We start from the raw sequence: 22,034 nt of genomic DNA, 5'->3' as shown, positions 1-22,034 counted from the left end.
ATTATCCAGGAGATATACCATGTGTCCTTACTTAACAGTCCCTTAGGAAACCGACCCTCTATCCTATGGCAAGGGATAACCTTACACTCTCAATCGTGGGTCAAATTCCTAAGAAAACAATTGCCATGCAGTCCAGGAGCTTTTGCGTTGATACCATGAACTATGCATAGTGCATAATGTGAATGGTTTAGTGCACAAACAGAAGAAAATCAGCATTGTGCATCGTGCGAAACCAATCTTTTCATGATTTCCATGCTAGCTTTATGTACTGAGAAAATACACAGAGCCTTACGCTCATGCTGCCTTTCTCTTTATTTTAAAACAACGTCCTATAGGCATGATGCAACACATAAACTAGATTTTAGTTTGTATTTTGAAGCTCAACCTCCCCTCTCACCCTACCGTTTAATATTTTGCATTCGTTGATAGGTGAAAGGGTCATTTTATGTGTGTTTCCTTACAAAGAAAGCCATAAACATGAATGGAAACATAGAAACGAGGGTAAACCGAGGCCAACCTCATGCTTTACCTTCATTATACGCTGCACAAACACACATGTAATTTTTTGGAAATTTCCTTTTACCGTTTCCTAATTTTCTCCCATTTAAAACCCATTTTTTACCATTTTTTTGATATTTTTCCTCTATTTTCTTCAATAAAAAATAACTAGAAATTAAGATTGATGGTGGGCTGTGGCCCTTAGGTTCCTTGACAAGAAAATTTCAGGTTTTGTAGGCATTATGTCTCATATTTCCGATTTATTTTGCAAAAATCCCATTTTTACCCCTTAAACGCGTGTTTTCTGGGTTTTATAACATTAATTTCAGCCATATCACTTATGATTTTCTGATTTTCTGATTATAAACTATTGAAACTCATAGAAAACAACATCATAATGAATATTCAGCCCATGGGAACAATGTTTCATCAATCAAATGGCATAAAAACTTATTTTTCCTCCTAAAATTTTTAATTACCTCTTAGGTTTCATGTTTTAGGATCTTGGTTTTGGTGCAGGACTGCCGGTCAGCCCACATTCAATGTCGAGCATCTTCACAATCAGCAATCTTCATGTCTACATTGACTCGGAAGCAATCTGGTCCCAACCGGCCAATCTTTCCTTCACCGTTCTTCATTTCCTCTTGCACGAAGAAACAGTGCTTTAGGAGAGAGAGAAAGACTAAATCTGGTTCTCTTCATTCAGGCCACCATTGCTCGAGCAAAGACAAGAGATAAGATCAGCCCATAGAGAGAAGAACAGGGGTAACATCGGTTCCAGGGGTTCTTCATAGCCAGGCATCACCCCCATGAGGAGAGGGCGCAAATTTCAGCATGCAGATGGTGCCTCCATGTCCATGATTTCTTCATCTTCTCTCTCCATGTTTTTTCATGTAGGATGCATAAAATTTGGGAGGGTCCAATGCTCCCAAAGGTCGCTACCCAATTTGGCCAAAACTAGTCCACCTCTTCATATCTTGACCGTTTGTTGGCTCCTTCTTCGTCTGGCATCCGATTCGAGTGCTGTAAATTTCTGCGTGTTCGTCTCGACATCCCGCATTGACTGGAAACTCTTGACAACCTATACAGCAGTCTAAAAAATTATCAAAAATTCACATGCGTTGCTCGGGCGCCTTTTAAAAGCGGTCTTTCACTTGGTGCTTAAAATCGTCCTAGCTGGAGCCGCCGCCTTCGATGTTAAATATTTTTTCCCTAAATTCTGAATTTTTTGGCAAATTTTAGGCACATCTCGGGCTCAAGACTCCACTCTCATTGGTGACCATAGGATAGGGCGACTCAGCCCGTCAAATCCCACAACAGATCTGCACAAAACAACCAAAGGAAGCATCAAGCTGATACAAAATAGATACATACTAAAACACAGCACAATGCTCACCCTACCCCTTGACAAAACCAAGGCATGAAAACCACAAGGAGTAGGCCTAGGATAATCTGATAGAAGGTCTGAAGCTAGTCACTAACCAACTGCTCCAACACGGCCAAACTAAAAAGAACTATCAAAGAGGTCACCCTAAGTGGTGGTCTGAACTACCTACCTAACTAAGGACACCACAGCTAGGATCTCCTACTAGGCGAGGACTCCTATAGCCTGATCAAGAAGTATTTTCTTTTAACACATTTCTTCTTTTAGGGTTTTTATTTCTCCATACTCGGGCATGTAAAAAGGAGGGACCTGAGTGTAGTGACCCAATGAGAACAGGGCATCGGCCTCAGGACCTGTCTTGGTACCGAAGAACCTACCAAGCCCTCGCAAGGCGACACTTAATCCTTTTCTGACGCTCACTTTTATTTTCGCTCCAACCTTCCTTACTTTTTTCTTTTCCAGCAAGACGCCACCCCTAGGAAGACAAGGTATCAGCCCCGGGTCTGACGCGTCCCCAGGAACCTACCAAGCCCTCGCAAGGCGATGATCAACTGCTTATAAATTTTTCTTTATTTTATTTTCTATTTTTATAGGGGTTAGAACCCCTTTTTACACACCTTTGTATATATCTATTGTCTTTAAGATAATCAGGGTTTTTATCATCATCATTATTTTCTTCTTTCGACAGGCTTCGCTAAGTGCCTTACAACTAACAAGAACTCCTAGAACGGCTGCCTAGCAGGCTAGCAAAATAGGGTCACTAGAACTGCCACCTAAAATAGGTCTTTTGATGCCTGGCAATGTCTTTACAGGAGGCAACGACTACTTAGACCTCCCTCAGACATACCTAACCTAAACCTGGGACTTCATGCCTTGGACGCCGGTCCCCAACAAGAAAAGAAAATCCCCTACAAGTACACAGACACATATAGCATAAAACACGATACTCATAAAGGAGAGATATCACCTGGATAGGGCCACGAGAAGCTCCCGCGCAACAAAGGCTCCTTCCAAGCTCTTCTTCGAACCTATCTAGCATAAAACTAAAACAAGAAACCATGAACCGCACCTATACTAAATAGAAAACTGGCCCTCTTGGCATAACGAAATAAAAAGGAATAGCACCGACACATCCCTCCTCGAAATAGTATAGATATACAATAATATGCTCCTTTCCAAGGAGGCAAAACAGGGCTTACAGCCCTAAACTAAATGCATAAGGTTATGACCCATCCCTCCTGCATAGATAGCAACAGGTGTACACATAACATGTTGTCAAATCAGCCTATGGGTCTAGGATAACAACGGTAGATTGGTCTCGGCTATTCTTTGCATCACCCATATCAACTATCATCTGCCATATATTGCATGCTCTGATAACATTCTCCACAAGCGACCGGGTCCTCTCTCATTATTGATAGCAATATCCAAACTAGGACCACAGTTGAAGAAAATTTCTTCTTCATAAGTAAGATTTTCCAGTGAATTCTCAAACTGATTCCAGTAACGTGGAATCAACTGAAAAGACACTATCTCAAACTCCTTAAGTAGGGTCATCGCAGTTCGATGATACATACAAAGGATGGGATTCCGCACTGTGTATGTCCCATCTAGCTGATTGAGGATCAATTGGGAATCCCCTTTTACTAACAGCCACCGAATACAACCTGGTTTGGCAATATGCAGTCCCATAATCAAGGCTTTATACTCCGCCATATTGTTAGTGAATCCTACCCCGAGATAAGTAGCTAACTTCATCGTAACTCTACATTGGGGATCTTGGATTACTACTCCAACACTCCCTTTTTTATTAGGGCCCCTGGACGCTCCGTCAAAATATAATGTGTATGTCCACAATGGGTTTACACAGCCTGCCATCACGAACCCCTCTATTTGTAAGTATGATAGTCAAAATTTAGCATATTTAGAGGGTAAACTGACGGCTCCATCCCACCTTCTTCATTGAACTCAACAGGGATACTTGTCAACAATCGTAAGTAGTGATGGCAAAAGACTTTGATCTCCCACACAAAGGTTCCATCTTCTTGCTCAATCACTTTGTATCCTTTGCTCCACCAGATAAGATTTCCCTGATGGTATCTCTGCTCCAGATATGGGTGCTCCAAATAAGGAATTAACTGCCCAACCAGCTTTAAGCGTGCAGGTCTCAAATCAGCCCCAGCATGGACCTGCAATGCATTTATCTGTATTAGCATACTTAGAAATAATAAGGTTTAATCTTATTAAGATTAACCTTATTTTTAAACTCTACTCCCTGCAGATCAACTAGTAGAGCCGTAGACCTATTTTTTCCTATCCTGACAATCTTGTAGGGGCAATCCCATCTAGGTTCCAGCTTCCTTGGAAACAGCTCCCTACGCGCATCACAGTACAAAACTAATTTCTCTTTTTTAAAGGTATACTTCTTTGCTTTAAGGTCGTGCAACTGCTTCATCTGACGTTTAGCTACCTCCTGGTGTAATAAGCTCTGCAATTTCAGTTCATCCAGGTGAGCTATGGTCGTGAAATGTTCAAAGAGCGAATCCTCATCTCCCAAAGAGTGGTTAATTGCAAACCATATGGTTGGCAACTCAATTTCGAGGGGTAACACACACTTTTTCCCATAAACTAATTTAAATGGAGTATGGCCGGTAGCTCGCTTGAACGTTGTATTGTATGCCCATACTGCCACATACAACTTCCTGACCCAGTCTCGTTTCTTCTCCGAGACTATTTTAGACAAGATACCCACAAGCCGCCTATTAGTACTTTCGACTTTTCCATTGGCTTGCGGATTATAGGGGGTCGTTTTGTTATGCTTGATTTTGCTTCAGGCTTTTGATCGCTTTATTCAAAAAGTGGGTTCCACGGTCCGACACCAATTCCTTCGGTGGACTGAAACGGCAGATAATCTGCTCTAAAAGAAAACTTGCAGTCTCTTTTGCATTGTCTTGCCTCGTCGCCCACGCTTCTGACCATTTTGTAAAATAATCAGTTGCTACTATAATGTACCTCTTCTAAGTAGTAGACGATGTTGAGATATCGAGCTCCACTCGTGATACGCCAGGGTGACAGTTGTGTATTTATGTCACCGACTTGTCAGTTGCAGACGCGGTTGGTACACCGCCCATGAATAATAGCTACATGATAGCTATCCTTATCTACTCTAGTTCGTGGCTCAGTTAGTATGCCACCTTAGTTAGTTGAGTTTGGTTTGAGACCCATATATAGGGTTCTTCTATTTCTTTGTACGAGAGTTCTTTTGGCTTACACAACTAAGAAGAGGAAAATTGTTTTTAGCCTCCACCCTTGTGTGTATTTCCGCCATTGTGCAAGCAAGAAAGCTTCAAGTGAGACTCCTTCCTTCTCTCCCACAATCTTAACATGGTATCAGAGCCTTCTTCGTGGTAAGGAGCTGAAGAAAGCAAGCCAAGCTCGCGGTGTTCTGGTAAGAGGAGCAGTGTTTCTTTCATTTTCTGTTTTGGGAGCAGATCTCTGCAGGCAGCACAGCCGGAAAGTGCAGGAGTGCATTATCTCAGGTTGAGACGCCCTTCGCGGTGAAGCAAGAGGGCAGTATATGCTGCGGGCAAGGGCTTTAGCCCTTGACGACCTTGTTTTTTTGATTTGAGGCCATTTCGAGGCCTGTTTTGGAGGCGAAAGTTTTCTGCACGCACTCAGGAAAAGGCCCTGTTTTTTGCTGTGCGACCACTGTTCTACAGATCGGTGAAAAGTTACTATAGAAATTGCATCATATGCCTATGCGCAGAGACATTGGGAGTTACAAAATCATCCTTGTTGCCTGTTGATGCAAAATCGTCACTAGGAAGTGACTGTGTGGTCAAATACCACTTTCGTCAGTTTTGCAGATTTGCCCTTGTGAGGCTGAAGCTGTGTTCTCTGCAGTGACAGAATTTTTTGCAGGATTCTGTAATGGCGTCTGATTCTCTTTCACAGATTGTAACTGAAAAGCTTGACAAGAACAACTTCCAAGCATGGAAGTTTAGAATGACGAATTTCCTTATGGGAAAAGGATATTGGGAATTTGTTGTAGGAAATGAAGAAGAACCAGTTCTTCCTAATGTTCCCAATCAACAACAAATGCAGGCATTCAAAGCATGGCATGAGAGAGCCAGGAAAGTTATGTACTGGCTGTCTATCAGTATTTCAGACTCTATGATTGTGCATATTCAGGATGCAAGTACGCCAAAGGAGGCATGGGATACTTTGTCAAAAATGTACATCACAAATACTCAAGCCAGGAAAATGCAGCTCAAGCAAGAGTTGCATAATGTGCAAAGAGAAAATATGAGAATCAATGACTACCACATGAAGGTGAAGAAGATTGCAGATGCACTTGCTTCCATTGGATCGCCAGTGGAAGATGATGATTTAGTTTCTGTGACCTTGAATGGTCTAGGAAAGGATTATGCACAGTTTCGGACATCCATTTCAGTTCGTGAAAGATTTCCTGATTTTGAGGAGTTGATTGCTCTTCTAATTTCTGAGGATCAGAGAAATGGTGGTGCATCTTCTTCAGGAGGAACTTCAAAAGAAGCTGTCTTCTACTCAAATGCTGGAAGAGGTAGAGGCAGAGGTAGAGGAGGCCGATATGGAGGCCATGGTAGAAATCAGAATATGCAGCAAACTCAAGAAAACCAATCCTATGGAGGAGGACGTGGTAACTCTAGAGGCAGGGGGAGCCAAAGAGGTTGTGGTGGATGGCAAAGAGGCCAAAATGCAAACAGTAATGTTGAATGCTACTACTGTGGTAAAATGGGTCATATGGCTAAAGACTGCTATAAAAAGCAGAATGACATCATGAATGGAAAACTGCAACAAGGGAATTATGCATCTTCTAGTAGACAGGGTGATGACAGAAATGAGCATTTATTTATGGTGCAGCACATGAACAATTCTGTGACAAGTGCAGAAGAAAGCAATGATGTATAGTATGTTGACTCAGGTGCATCAAACCACATGATAGGTCATGCAGAATGGATGGAGGATGCAAGGAAAATGAAAAAACCAGGATTTGTGGAGACTGGTGATGATACTGCACATCCTATTGTGCAGATTGGAAAAAATCCTTTGTCTATGCAGGATGGGAAAAAGAAATACCAGTCCGATGTATTTCATGTCCCGAATATCACCAAGAATCTGGTTTCTGTTGGTCAAATGGTTGAACAGGGCTTGCAGGTCAGATTTAATCCTCATGGATGCTTTGTTGAGGATATGAAAAATAAAGGTCGCTTGATAGCAAAAGGAAAGAAGAAGGGCAGAATGTTTACATTGGATGCAGACATGTCTGAATTGAGTGCAGCAATGTTTGCACATGGGACCGGTGTAGTTGCAGATATTGATATCTGGCATAAACGCATTGGTCATGTTAATGTACAGCGACTTAAATCAATGCAGGCCCAAAATATTGTTGCAGGATTGCCCAAATTCAAGGTTGCAGAAATGCATAAGGTATGTGAAGCCTGTCAGTTTGGAAAACAGGCAAGGAAACCATTTCCTAGACATGTTCAAGAGAGTGAGAAGCCATTGGAATTAATCCACTCTGATGTGTGGACTACTAAAGCTGCATCTCTTGGAGGCTGTCATTATTTTATCACTTTTATTGATGACTATAGCAGAAAAGTTTGGGTCTATTTTATGAAAAAGAAAAGTGAAGTTTTTGGGCATTTCAAAACTTTTAAAGCTATGGTTGAAAAAGAAATAGGCCTGCAGATAAAATGCCTAAGGTCAGATGTAGGGGGAGAGTACCTCTCAAATGAGTTTGCAAGGTTCCTACAGGAGCATGGCATAAAGCAGCAATATTCATGCAGTCATACCCCACAACAAAATGGAATTGCAGAAAGGAAAAACAGGCATATTGGAGAGGTATCTCGTGCCATGCTCAATGAAAAAGACTTGCCAGATTTTTATTGGGCTGAAGCAGTTGCTACAGCAGTCTACATAATGAACAGGACTCCCACTGCAGCAATACATGGAATGACTCCAGAGGAGAGGTATACTGGTAGGAAACCAAATATTTCTCATTTGAAAATTTTTGGTTGCATTGCCTATGTACATGTGCCAAATGAGTTGAGATCCAAGTTGGATCCAAAAGCTGAGAAGTGCATCTTTATTGGTTACTCTCTCCAGCAAAAAGGGTATAGATGCTATAACCCTTCTACTCGTAAGTTTACAATGAGAAGAGATGTTGTTTTTGATGAGATGAGTAGCTGGTATAAACCAGTAAATGTGATTGATGATGTAGATGCACAAAATGGTAATGCTGCACAGAATTCACAGCAGCAGTCACAAAATATTAGTGGACCTGGAGCGTCCTCTAGCAGTGGTTCACATTCTTCGCCATGGACAGGTAGATTGAGATCAGGAGAATCTTCTCAAAGCAATGCAGATAGTGGTATGCAGGTATCACGAAAAGGAAAAGAGAAGGTTGATCAGCCCATATTTGATGTGAATGCAGGTCACTCTTATGCGGATGGTGAATCCAGTGGCTCAGAACAGAGCATTGATGATGAGTTGGGTATTCCTTTTATTGTTACACCTGGAGTAAGGAAGACCAGGGATGTTTTGAGAGCACCTGGGAGTGAACCTACTTTGCGCAGGTCTACGAGAGCTAGGTATCCTGTGGATAGGCTGAAATATGATGGATTTACAGCCATTCACTATGCATATATGGTCAAAGTGATATAGGAACCAGAACCCACTTCTTTTGAGCAAGCCATAGGAAAAGAAAAATGGGAGAAAGCCATGGATGAAGAAATGGATGCCTTGGAAGCAAATGCTACATGGGAATTTGTACCTTTGCCTAAAGGTAAGAATGCAATTGGCTGTAAGTGGGTTTATAAGGTGAAGCACAATGCAGATGGTTCTGTGAACAGATACAAGGCAAGATTAGTAGTCAAGGGGTATGCACAAACATATGGCATTGACTATGAAGAAACATTCAGTCCAGTTGCAAGGATGGCAACCGTAAGAGCAGTCATTGCTATGGCTGCATCAAAGGGATGGTCTTTACATCAGATGGATGTAAAGAATGCCTTCTTGCATGGTGATTTGCAAGAAGAGGTCTATATGGAGCAGCCACCAGGTTATGTGCATGCTGTTCATCCTGAGTTTGTTTGCAGGTTGAAGAAAGCCTTGTATGGCTTGAAGCAAGCACCTAGAGCATGGTCTGACAAGATAGGATAGTATCTTGTCACTATTGGCTTTCAGATTTCCAAGGCAGATTTCTCACTTTATGTGAGAAAGACAGAGAAAGGTATTATGCTACTTGTCATTTATGTTGATGATTTGATTATGACAGGTGACAGTGATGAAGATATCCTTCATGTGAAAATGCTATTGAAGAAGAAGTTTGAGATGAAGGATTTGGGAGAGCTGCGTTATTTCTTGGGCATTGAGGTGATTAGATCACCAAGTGGGATATAGCTCTTGCAGAGGCAGTATGGATTGGACATGCTGTCCAAATATGGGATGACAGGCTGTAAGCCTATTTCAGTTCCGTTGGAGCAGAATGTGAAGCTGAGCACAGATGCAGGTGAGCTTCTAGAAGACCCTACTATGTACAAACGCATAGTAGGAAGTTTGATTTATATGACTATTACCAGGCCAGATTTGAGCTATGTTGTTGGATTGGTAAGTCAGTTTATGCAGGCTCCAAGGAAACCACATTTGGATGCGGCTAGACGCATACTCAGGTATGTGAAGTCCACATTGCAGTATGGACTATTTTATGAGACTGGGGTTCAAATACAGTTGCATGGATACACTGATGCTGATTGGGCTGGTAGTATTTCTGATAGACGATCTACCAGTGGATATGTGTTCTCTTTTGGGAGTGCGGGAGTCACTTGGAGCAGCAAGAAACAGCCTATAGTTGCCTTGTCGAGCATAGAGGCTGAGTACAGGGGTGCAGCAATGGCTGCATGTGAGGTAGCTTGGTTGCATAAGCTACTTTATGATATGCATCAGTCTACAGATGGGCCAGTTGTCATTTATTGTGACAACATGAGTAGTATACACTTGGCAAATAACCCAGTCTATCATGCTAGAACAAAGCACATTGAGGTGCATTATCACTATGTGCGAGAGAGGGTTTTACTAGGTCTTATTGATCTAGTTTATGTCAGCACAGAGGATCAGGTAGCTGACATATTCACGAAGGCATTGGGCGCAGAGAAGCTGCGCAAGTTCAGAGACCTGCTTGGTGTGCAGGAATTGGGATTGAGCTCGAGGGGGAGTGTTGAGATATCGAGCTCCACTCGTGATACGCCAGGGTGACCGTTGTGTATTTATGTCACCGACTTGTCAGTTGCAGACACGGTTGGTACACCGCCCATGAATAATAGCTACATGATAGCTATCCTTATCTACTCTAGTTCGTGGCTCAGTTAGTATGCCACCTTAGTTAGTTGAGTTTGGTTTGAGACCCATATAGAGGGTTTTTCTATTTCTTTGTACGAGAGTTCTTTTGGCTTACACAACTAAGAAGAGGAAAACTGTTTTCAGCCTCCACCCTTGTGTGTATTTCCCCCATTGTGCAAGCAAGAAAGCTTCAAGTGAGACTCCTTCCTTCTCTCCCACAATCTTGACAGACGACGGGGTGATAGGACCTACAAAGTCAATGCCCCACTTCTCAAATGGAAGGATAACCATGATAGGCGTAAGTGGGTGTTTCCTATTCTCTCTGTTGTCATGTCTTTGACAGGTATCACATCTCTTAACGTAATCAAAGGAATCTTGGAAGATGGATGGCCACCAATATCCGGCTCTTAAAGCTTTCTGTGCTGTCAACTGTTCAGCGAAGTACCCTCCACATGCAGAGTCATGGCACTCTTCTAAGATGAAAGGAACCTCGTTAGGCATCACACATCGGCGATAGATATCATCAACACCCTATCGATATAGTATTCCTGTGATCAAGGAAAACTTCAAAGCCTGTTGTTTGATTGATTTTGATAAACCAGCTCCCGTCTCTCCTGTTGATAGATAATGCGTGATAGTAGCATACCAACATGGGATAGAAGCTGTATCAATTTTAAACATTTCTTCAATGTCACTGCCTTCAGCCAAAGTCTCTTTCGGCTCCCTGAAATCCACAAGGCATTCCACAATCCCCTGCAACCTCGGTGGCTTATTCTTAATCTCATAATCGAACTCCTGCAAAGTGATTAACCACTTTGCCAGACGATCAGGCGGTTGTAGCTTGTTCATAAGCAATCTAAGCCCATACACATTCGTACAGAAAACTACATTCTCATAGAGGATGTAGTGCATGAATTTTTTAGTCGCAAAGACCATCGCAAGACACAACTTCTCCATGTAGGTGTAGTTAATTTCTGATATGCCCAATTTTTGACTAGCAAAAGCTATCGGATGATACCACTTTTTCTCCCAGATTTGGGCTAAACAGCAGTTGATACTATGCATGGTGGCTGCTGAAAATATATAAAATACCTCGCCTCTTTTAGGTGCTTTTAAAACTGGTGCTTTTATTAGCTCCTGTTTCACATCCTCGAAAGCTACCTTACAAGGGTCGCTCCATTCAAATAGACAACTAAAGGATAATAAGTTCGTTAATGGAAACGTCCTTTCTACCAAGGCATTTAAACACAACCACAAAGAGCATCAAGCTGATACAAAATAGATACACACAAAAAAACACATCATAGCTCTCACCCTACCCCTTGACAAAACCAACGCATGAAATCTGCAAGGAGTAGGCCTAGCACAAATTGATAAGAGGCCAGAGCTAGTCACTAACGTGCTGCTGCAACATGGCCAAGCTAAAAAGAAACTAAATGCATCAAGTTGTGACCCATACCTCCTGCATATACAACAAGAGTCGTACGCATAACATGTCATCTGACCAACCTATGGGTCCAGGATAATAGTGGTAGATGGGTCTCTACCACTCTTCGCATTACCCATATCAACCATCACCTGCCATATAACGCGTGGTGTGATAACATTCCCCACAAATGGCCAGGTCCTCTCTCATTATCAAGAGTAACATTCGGACTAGGACCATTGTTGAAGAAGAGGTCCTCTTCATAAGCTTAATTGGCTAGTGAATCCACAAACTGATTCCAAGAACGTGGAATCAGTTGAAGAGATACGCTCTCAAATTCATCAAGTAGGGTTATAGTAGTTTGATGATACATACGAAGGATAGGATTCCGGACTGTATATGTCTCATTGAGTTTATTTAAGATCAGCTGGGAATCCCCTTTTACTGACAATTGCTGAATACCACCTTTCTTGGCAATATTCAGTCCCATAATCAAGGGTTTATACTCCGCCATGTTGTTAGTGAATCCTACCCCGAGGTAAGCAGCTAATTTCATTTAAACTCTACATCAGGGATCTCGGATAACTACTCCAACACTCCCTTTTTTAGTAGGACCCCTGGATGCCCCATCAAAGTATAATGTGTACGTCCACAATGGGTTTACATAGCCAGCCATCCAGAACTCCCCTATTCATAATTATGATAGTCAAAATTCATCATGTTGAGAGGATGACCTGACGGTTCCATCCCACCTTCATCATTAAAGACTACAGGGACTCTCGTCAAAATTTGCAAACAATGATGATGATAGAAGATCTTAATCTCCCAAACGAATGTCCCGTTGTCTTGCTCAGTCACTTTATAGCCTTTACTCCACCAGATGAGCTTTCCTTGATGATATCACTGCTCTAAGTATGGGTGCTCCAAATAAGGGATCAATCGACCCATCAACCTCTATTGCAGTTTCCTTGTAGATGTCTGATCAATCGCGCATAGAACTGCAAGGCACTTATGTCATTAGCAGAATAAAAAATAATAAGGTTTGATCTTATTAAGATTAACCTTATTCTTAAACTCCACACCCTCAAGATCTGCCAGTAATGCTATGGATTTATTTTTCCCGATCCAGACAATCCTATAAGGACCGCCATCCCATTTGGGCTCCAGCTTTCCTACAAATAATTCTCTACGCGCATCATAGTACAACACTAGCTATCCTTTCTTAAAAGCATATTTCTTTGCTTTTAGGTCATGGAGCTGCTTCATCCGACACTTGGTCACCTCCTGATGTAGCAAGCTCTACAATTTAATCTTATTGAGGTGTGCTAGAGTCGTAAGGCGCTCTAAGAGGGCATCCCCATCACCCAAAGAATGATTGATTGCGAATCTTATCGTTGGCAACTCGATCTCTAGAGGTAGGACACACTCCTCTCCATATACTAGCTTAAATGGGGTGTGACCAATAGCTCATTTGAATGTCGTATTGTATGCCCACATTACCACATATAACTTTTTGTCCCAATCTCGTTTCTTTTCCGATACTACCTTAGACAAAATGCCCACAAGCTGCTTGTTGGTACTCTCGACCTGCCCATTGGCTTGTGGGTTATAGGGGACTGTATTATTATGCTTGATTTTCCACGCTTCAGTCGGGCTTTTAATCACCTTGCACAAAAAATGGGTTCCACAGTTTGATACTATTTCTTTTGGCGAACCAAATCGACATACGATTTGCTCCAATAGGAAACTGGTGGTTTCCTTTGCATCGTCTTTCCGTGTTGCACGTGGGAAATCGCGCAACCATCCATTAATTGTGCTTCCGACCACTTAGTAAAATAATTAGTCACTAAGATAATATATCTTTTTTGTGTGGTGGATGATGGAGTAATAGGGCCCACAAAGTTTATCCCCCACTTCTCGAATGGAAGGATCGCCATAATAGGAGTGAGTGGTCGCTTCCTATTCTCTCGGCTATCATGTCATTGACAAATGTCGCATCTTTTAACGTACTCGAATGCATCTTGGAAAATGGCTGGCCACCAATATCCCACCCTCAAGGCTTTTTGCGCAGTTAACTGCCCAACAAAATGACCTCTGCAAGCAAAGTCATGGCATTCCTCTAAGATGAAAGGGACCTTGTTAAGCATTACGCATCGGCAGTAGATATTGTCTACCCCTTTTCGATACAACATGCCTACGATTATTGTGAATTTTAAAGCCCTTTCGCCTTCATATAAAGGACAACCTTCTCATTAAGGATGTAGTGCCTGAACTTTTTAGTCGCAAAGACCATCGCAAGGCACAACTTTTTCATATAAGTATAATTAATTTCGGATACACCCAGCTTCCGACTAGCAAAAGAAATCGGGTGATACCACTTCTCTTCCTATATCTATGCTAAACAGCAACTAATGCTATGCATGGTAGCTACTAAAAAGATATGAAAAAATTTGCCCCTCTTCTGTGATTTCAGAATAGGTGCTCTTACAATTTCCTGCTTTACATCCTCGAAAGCCACCTTACAAGGGTCACTCCACATAAACAAACAATTGAAGGATAATAGATTTATCAATGGCAATGTTATTTCTGCCAAAGTGTTTATGAACTGTCGATAATATCCAATTGACAACAGAAAGCTATGGAATTCTTTGGGGGTACGTGGCGGACTCATGGCGACTATAACTTTGATCTTTTCAGGATCCATCACAATCCCTATCGAGCTAACTACATGGCCCAGTAGGAGCCCATAAGGTACGCCAAAAACGTAATTCCTTCGATTGAGAGCTATGCAAAATTGTATGCATCGCTCAAAAAAATTTCGTAAAATAATCAACTACCTATCCCTCATGGTGGCTACCCCTAAATCGTCAATAAATACCTTCAGCTCCCTAGGGGAAATGTCACCAAAGGTCTTATCAGTAGCTCGTTGCGAAGAACCAGGCGCATTGCATAGACCAAATGCCATCACATGATATGCAAAGGTCCCGAAGACTATTATGAATTTTTTTTGAGCTTATCCTCTTTTGCAATTGCCATCTAATTATAGCCTACAAAATAATCCATGAATGAATATATCTCCCTACCTACCAATTCATCCAAAATTTGGTCAATAAAGGCCAGTGGGTAATAATCCTTAATAGTTTGCTTATTCAACTCTCGAAAATCCATACACGGTCGGATTTGATTATTTTTCTTCTTCCTGATCATGACAACTGGTGAACACCATTCAGTGTGCTGCAATGGGAAGATCAAACCCACTTTCGGTAATTTTTGTAACTCCTCAAAAGTCCATCCCACAACTCAAATGGCATATGCCTGACTTTCTGTCACACAAGACATCTTTTTTCCTTTAATGATACTGGGAGGAATGCCCCTAAGTTTATCGTAACTCCAAGCAAAAATATCGTGAAACTCTTGGATTAGAGTGACATAATCCTCCCATTCCTCTGCACTAAGCATGGACCCTAGCTTTATTGGTTGCTCATCGTCTGGTGTACCAAGGTCTAGCTCGATAACATTAGCGTCCCTTATTCTATCTTGAGCTTCTAATGGCTCGTTCAACGTTATTTGATAGACGTTTTCTGTGGTTGATCCCTTTTTGGATGCGTCAGTCCATGACGTCTCACTTGCAGACACATCTTCCATTGTCTCTAACTCTGTAGAAGACATGGGAGCTCACTCACTTTGAGGTGATTCAGGATATGCGTCAACTACCACATGTATAGCACCTCTGCCGAATATCAATATAGCAGCGGGTATATCTACTTGACAGTGTACTTGCAAAATCCAAGGTCGATCAAGCAATACTTGGTAACTCTAACGCCCTGCAAATCGGATTACCCTAAAGTCCAACATGCATTCTACGTTGGCAACTGTTACTTGGACTTTAGTAATGTAGCCCTCCGGCTGTCTCAGACTATCGTACGTCATTCTAAGGATTGTGGAGGCATCTTTTTGAATCGCAAGACCCAACCTCTCCATCAATTCAGAACTCATAATATTAATCAAGGATCCTATGTCAACGATAGCATTATCCACTAGAATCCCATCAACATAGGCTGCAACCCTTGGGCAGTGCTTTTCGGCATGTTCAAACCAGTCATCCCCTACCTGCGCTATTTCCAAGGGTTCTATGATATAACCCGTATGCAAGATCTTTTTAAATTCTTTGCGTACTCCAAGTGATAGCTTGATTAGCTACAAGAGATTCATGGCTGGTTTAACATCGCAAAGAGAGTTATCTAAATCAAATTTGTGATGATTCGCTAAAGCTCGCTTCTCGTGCCAAACCATCCGCTCTTTAGGATGCTTCACTGACTTTATTGCCTCTTTTTTAGTTTGACATAGGCTAGAAGATTTAATGCCATTAACCTACACAGCCGCGATGAGGCTCACCCCACTGCCACCTGGTAGTTCTTTGACAGTAGCCTTACCCCTTTGGAGTATTTGTTTCGGCCCATCATCTTGTTGAAAATTGCTTCCTTGCGCATGATGATTAACAGGCCCTGGTTGCCGAGTGCCTTACTAGAGGAAACCGATCTTGCTCCAACAGGTGGCTGCTAAGTGACCGGACTTCCCACAAATATCACACTTGACATTTGTGAAATTACGTGGATAATGTTGCCTACCACACCATTTGCAGTTGAATGTGGAGGGTGCACCCTCTTCAGGGTATCAACTCCCTATCAGATTCTATTGTTCCTTTAAGAAATTAATGTCGATGGCTATTTGCCGATATTTTTCAGAGATCATATCCGTGTAGTGCTTCATCATGTCCTTAACTTCGCTAGGACATTTGACAAACTCGACTCATAGCCCTGATCATCTACTCGTCGATCCCTTAGCCACACAATTTGATTAGGCATTAGTTGCATTGGTTGCTGACCCACAGGAACGATGTTAGGGTTTGTTGCTTATTCTCCCACACTTGGAGGCATCTGACTAGCCATCCACATAGTCACACTAGGCGGAGCTAGCAATAAATGCACATTCGGCATCACGTTCCCTCTCTCGTTAGGGTTCGCCATCCCTATCCCTTGGCTTCCACTACCATTGATCAATTGCAAATTATTTCCCAATGCTAGACCATGTTGGGATTGATTTGAGAAGCATAGGCCACTTGCAATCGGGATTCTATTTCTTGCGCTCATCTAATGGTAGTGTCTATATTCGCCAAGGTGACACTATTCAGTTGTACCTGGATGTTAAAATCAAGACCATGCAAGAAGTATTGTAATTGGGCAGCAGATGGGATAGAGATAGAGGCATCCAATTTATGAAAAACCTATTTTATCTTCTTGGCATACACTCGTATATATTCATGCGGTTCTTGGCGTGTCAAATTCAACACATGTAGCCAATATTGGCCATCCCTCTCATGGGGGAACTCCCTTCAGAAGGCTTCATAAAATAAGTCCATAGTGGTTATGGTTCCGACCTCAAGGCCATGATACCATATAGCTACCCTTCCCTTCAGGGTCATATTAAATAACATCATTAGATGCCCTTCCTCTTGGATGTGGCAATTAAACATCAGCTTTTGGAACTCTCGTATATGAAGCTCTGTATCCTCTTCCAATAACCCATTAAAAATGGGTAGGGGGAAACCTAAGGCTGGAAAATCCTTCGTTCCTGCAGGGATTGCGATAGGTTGTGCCATGGCAATGATCGAATTTGCTAATGGAATCGGGACAGGAAAAGCTATCACACCACTCGAAGTGGGCAGATTTATCGAGAGGGGGCACGTACTACAACTTCCATCTCTTGATGGACTTTGATTCAGGCTAAGGTTACTAAGACCCCACCCTTAAATAGGTTCAAAACTACTCCTTTTAGGAGAATAACACCTATTGATTTTTGCCCTTCGTCTAGCCCTCTCAGCTCTCTCCTATTTTTTGGAGTTCGGCTTGACGGATCTCTTCAAAGGACATCAACTAACAAGTAGCTCCCAAGAGACCCTAGATTTGGAAACCACCACTTTGAGGTAGCTTTTGGCAAATGTACCATTGATGGGATCAAAAATGGGCTGGCAGTGGCTATGGCACTAGCCAGACCTCATGCATACAATAGACACCTCCACCACCACCCGGGCTCGCGGTCCACGAGCATTTGTAATAACCAAATGCACACTAGGTACATCTAATATTGCATTTTTAGCTAGATAAGAGTCCAATGGCACCTTTCCCAAAAACCCTCAAAGGCCTCAAAATGGTATCCCACACATATTGGCAATAAGTACCATGTATCACATACAAAGGAGGCACCCCACAGGCTGATTGCCATGACCCCATTGCAACTCTCCTACATCTTGGGGATTGGCCCCTCGATGCGCTACTTTTACATATAAACACATTTGCACAAGACTCCTCTCTTTGTCAGTGAGATCCAGGAGATACCATGTTTCCTCACTAATAATCTCCCCCAAGAAATGAACGGCTAACCTACGGCAAGGGGAATCTCACCCTCTCAAGCATGGGTCAACTATAATTCAAACAATTGCTATGCATTTCCAGGATTTGATACCACATCTATGATCAATGCAATAGTGGATGTCTCACCATGCACAAACAGTTATATTTTAAAGTCAGCCTATGTGCTAGTACACAAACAGTCTTTCCATGAATTCCAACTAATACGCATATGCTTCGTTGAAAGAATATAGCACCAAGGCAAACCTTGTGCTACTAGATCCCTAATTTCCAAATAGGCCGTTTTCTAAATGTTATACATAGAAAAACAATCAGAATTTGTATTATTTCAGCCCTCAAAATGTTGCACAAAATCGTACTCCCTCTCATCGTTTAAGTTTTGCTTCGTTGCATAGGTGTACAAAGGTTGTTTTGTCATGGTTTAATATATAAAAAGTAATAAATCACACATTGTGACACAAAGATAAGGAAAAATGAGGCCAAACCTCATGCTTTTCCATACCGGACATCCACAATCACTTATTATATTTTTCTGTATATTTCTAAGGCATATTCTTATTTTTCCTCTTATTATTTTCCATGTTTATATATTTTTCTCTTTTTTTCCAATAAAAATTTGATATATTTTCAGATATGTGACTCTTGATTCCAACAAAAATATAGATTTTATTAGCATTTTATCCCATGTGTATTGGTTTATTCCACCCGAAAACACCACAAAATCCCCATTTTCCTCATAAAAACCGTGTTTTATGGGTTTCTAAAAATTATTTTCAGTATTTTGACTTTATTTTTTTTAATTTTCTTATCATGCAAGCATAGAAAAAATAGTAAATAGCATGTCTACCAATTTTCACTCCATAAGAACAACATTGGCTCAATCAAATATAAAAAACAAGCAAATTTTCTTTGTAAAATAATGTTACCGGGTTTTTTCCTTCTTTGCGGGTTTTAAAATCTGATGCAGGACTATAGATCAGCCCTCATTCAAGGCTCAGCCCACCTTCGAACAGCCAACTCTAGCCCTCCATTGATCCGGGAGTGATCCGGTACCATGCCGGACAAGCATTCTTCAATTGATCTTCAATCTTCTTCATGGGCATGAACTGCCTCTTAAGGGGAAAGAGAGGGAGGAGAGAGAAAGACTAAAAATGTGATTTTTAAATCCTCCATTAAAGTGGGCAAGCTTGTAGCCACCTATCCCTCTCCCTGCCCTGATGGAGAATTTCTCTCTCTCTCCAAACCGGTTTGAATCGGAGAGGCAACGAGCAAAAATGAGGAGGTGCATTGACGCTTCCCTCTATTTGACAGTTTTTGCATTAGTTTCAAGGCTTTTATTAAACTTAAGGTTTAAAGTATTAAAATAAGTGGTTTATCTTTTTGTGTTCACATTATCTTGCAAGTGGATTTTTCAATTTTGAAGGCCCAAACAAACTCTGATTTGCAATCTAACTGGACAGGTGGCTTCATCGCGTCGAACTCCATCAGCATGGTCTCTCCCTTCTTGATCCGATAGTTGCTTTATAACGTCAAGCCTTGCAGGGATTTAATGAAGGGCTAAACAACCTCCGATTGACGAACCGAGACTTGTGTTGGAATCTTGATGTCGAAATGCATCTAGGAAAACTCTAGCTCAACCATTTGCCACCGTTTGATTTTTTATGAAAATTGGCTCTTTAATGCCTCTCGAGCACTTTCTCGCTTCAAAATGAGCTTCAACGCTTCAAGAACGGGTCCGAATCGAGTCCTAAAATCTAGCTCTCAGAATCATTATAGGAAAGAAACTCAAATTTATACTCTTATTATGACTTCAATTGCATGATGAAACAAGAAGATAACTTGCTTAAAATCTCATTTTTAGGCTCAATCTCAAAGTGGAGCACAAAAGAACAAAGAAGAGTTAGATCTACTATGATGACTCAAATTAAACATTGAGGCTTGATGTTGTGACAGATTCTCCTTATGGTGACAATCTCAAAATTGAGCCTAGAAAGGAGAGAGAATGAGACACAACTTGAGCCTAATGTATTGTGAGAAGCCTAGTATTATAGGGAACCTAGTTTAAGTGAGAGATTATTTTGGAAATCCTCTTGAAAGAGGTTAGTCCACTTGGGGGCTACCAAATCCCTATGGTGGCATCTCAGATCGCACACGGTGGAGATTATGGAAGTTGTATGACTAGTAGGAGCACAATTTAGGGTAGTGAGGAATAATTTCAACAATGCCACCTTCTGTAGTACGCAATCTTGATGTGTGAAGTGATAGGATGGTGCACCTTGAGCAGAGGGAAAGATCTCCAAAAGAAATTGTGTGCAGATATTGATTGTGGAGAGAGATCTAGGTGTTGCAAGTAGATAGGGTACTATTGTACATGGGAGCCATGAAAGCTCCAGTGAAGGTGAAGGTGAAGCTGGAATAGGAAATAAAGACTTGAGATGATACCAAGTTGGGCAGAAGTGAAAGGGAGCTAGAGAAGTAGAGTGTCAATCTGACCATGCTTAGCTGAGCTCTGATACCATGTTAAAATGTCAGATCTAGAGCATGGAAGGAGCTATGGAGGTTGGAAGACGAAGACTAAATTCATGTTGACATGGACAATGAGTAGACAACTATTACACGTGAATTAGGTTCCAAGATGGAAGATTGGACTCATAAAGACAATCTTGTGTATTGGACTGACAATGACACTAACTGAAAGAGAAAAGCATCATGATATTGTATTCATCATTGTGAAAGTGATAGTCAAGTACAATGCTTTATAGAAGCTGGGTTATTCCACTCTACTCACTGTGTATATGGGATTTAAGAACATCTCTTCTAGGAGCATACATCATTTGTCTATTTCTTAACACAATATACACAAAGTATAGATAAGATACAACATAAAATAAAGTGGCCTATTACGTCAAATAGTGCATAACTAACTATACTAATTAACTAGCACTATAACTATGCCAATTGTAGATAGATATAACAACCAAATATAATAAGTGATAAGTTAGTGACCATGTGAGGATTATGATGAATACTGATGTTGTAACGTGTCCACCTGTTCCCTTCAGGACACGTCTTAGCAGTCCATCGGAATAAGAAGATCTAGAAGGCTTCGCCCGGCACTCCCATGGAATGTTACGGGGTTTGCGGTCTAGGACTTCCCGCGTCTGCCATGTAGCGGAAGTATTCTGTCCGTTCCCACTTCTGACCAACCTGAATCAGGGTTTTCTCTAATGGTTATTTCCTAAACAGCAACTAGCGTCGAACCCCGAGCAAACTACTTTACGCAGAAACTCCAGGGCCAAAGCGGATTCACGTTGCACTTGGTTCAAGGAGAATGGGAAACGAGAGGGATGCAAAGCTCGACCTCTCTACCGTAAGGCATAGCCCCATTCTGTTCCTCTAAAACATCGTAAAACAGGATTATTATAACTTAGACTATAGGCCAACGCCCTTGTTGTTCGTGTCCTTTGAAATGATCTTCTTGCTATCCATCATGATTGAGAAAAGTTCCCGGCCAACCGGGACCACCCATCTATAGGACGAACCCATGGCCACATCCACCGCACTTTCCTCAGGTTGTTTTAGTTATCTAATTACCTAACACATTTAGTTGGACATGCATCAATCAGCTTCCTTAATTAGCCCATTAGGCACCAGTTCCTTCACGTAATCATAGCACTTGATATAGAAAAGCAGTATCAAACAAGTTCGTTGTCAATTGGTTATCATATTTATCTTTGGAATACATTTATAAAGTCCAACCCATAGGCTTATCCATAATCCACTCAAAGGCTATCCAACAATCCACAAGGATTACTAATCCAAGATTCCGCCCGTAGACTAGTATGTGGGCCTCGAGATTCAATCCCGAGTCACATTGGCCTCTTGTGCAGGGCCTGGAAGGCGAGGGATTTACAGCCAA

This window comes from Lygodium microphyllum, chromosome 26, assembly GCF_053477565.2.
Source record: "Lygodium microphyllum isolate KBCC chromosome 26, Lygodium_microphyllum_v1.1.10, whole genome shotgun sequence".
Classification (NCBI taxonomy): Eukaryota; Viridiplantae; Streptophyta; class Polypodiopsida; order Schizaeales; family Lygodiaceae; genus Lygodium; species Lygodium microphyllum.
This window is presented reverse-complemented; position numbering follows the sequence as displayed.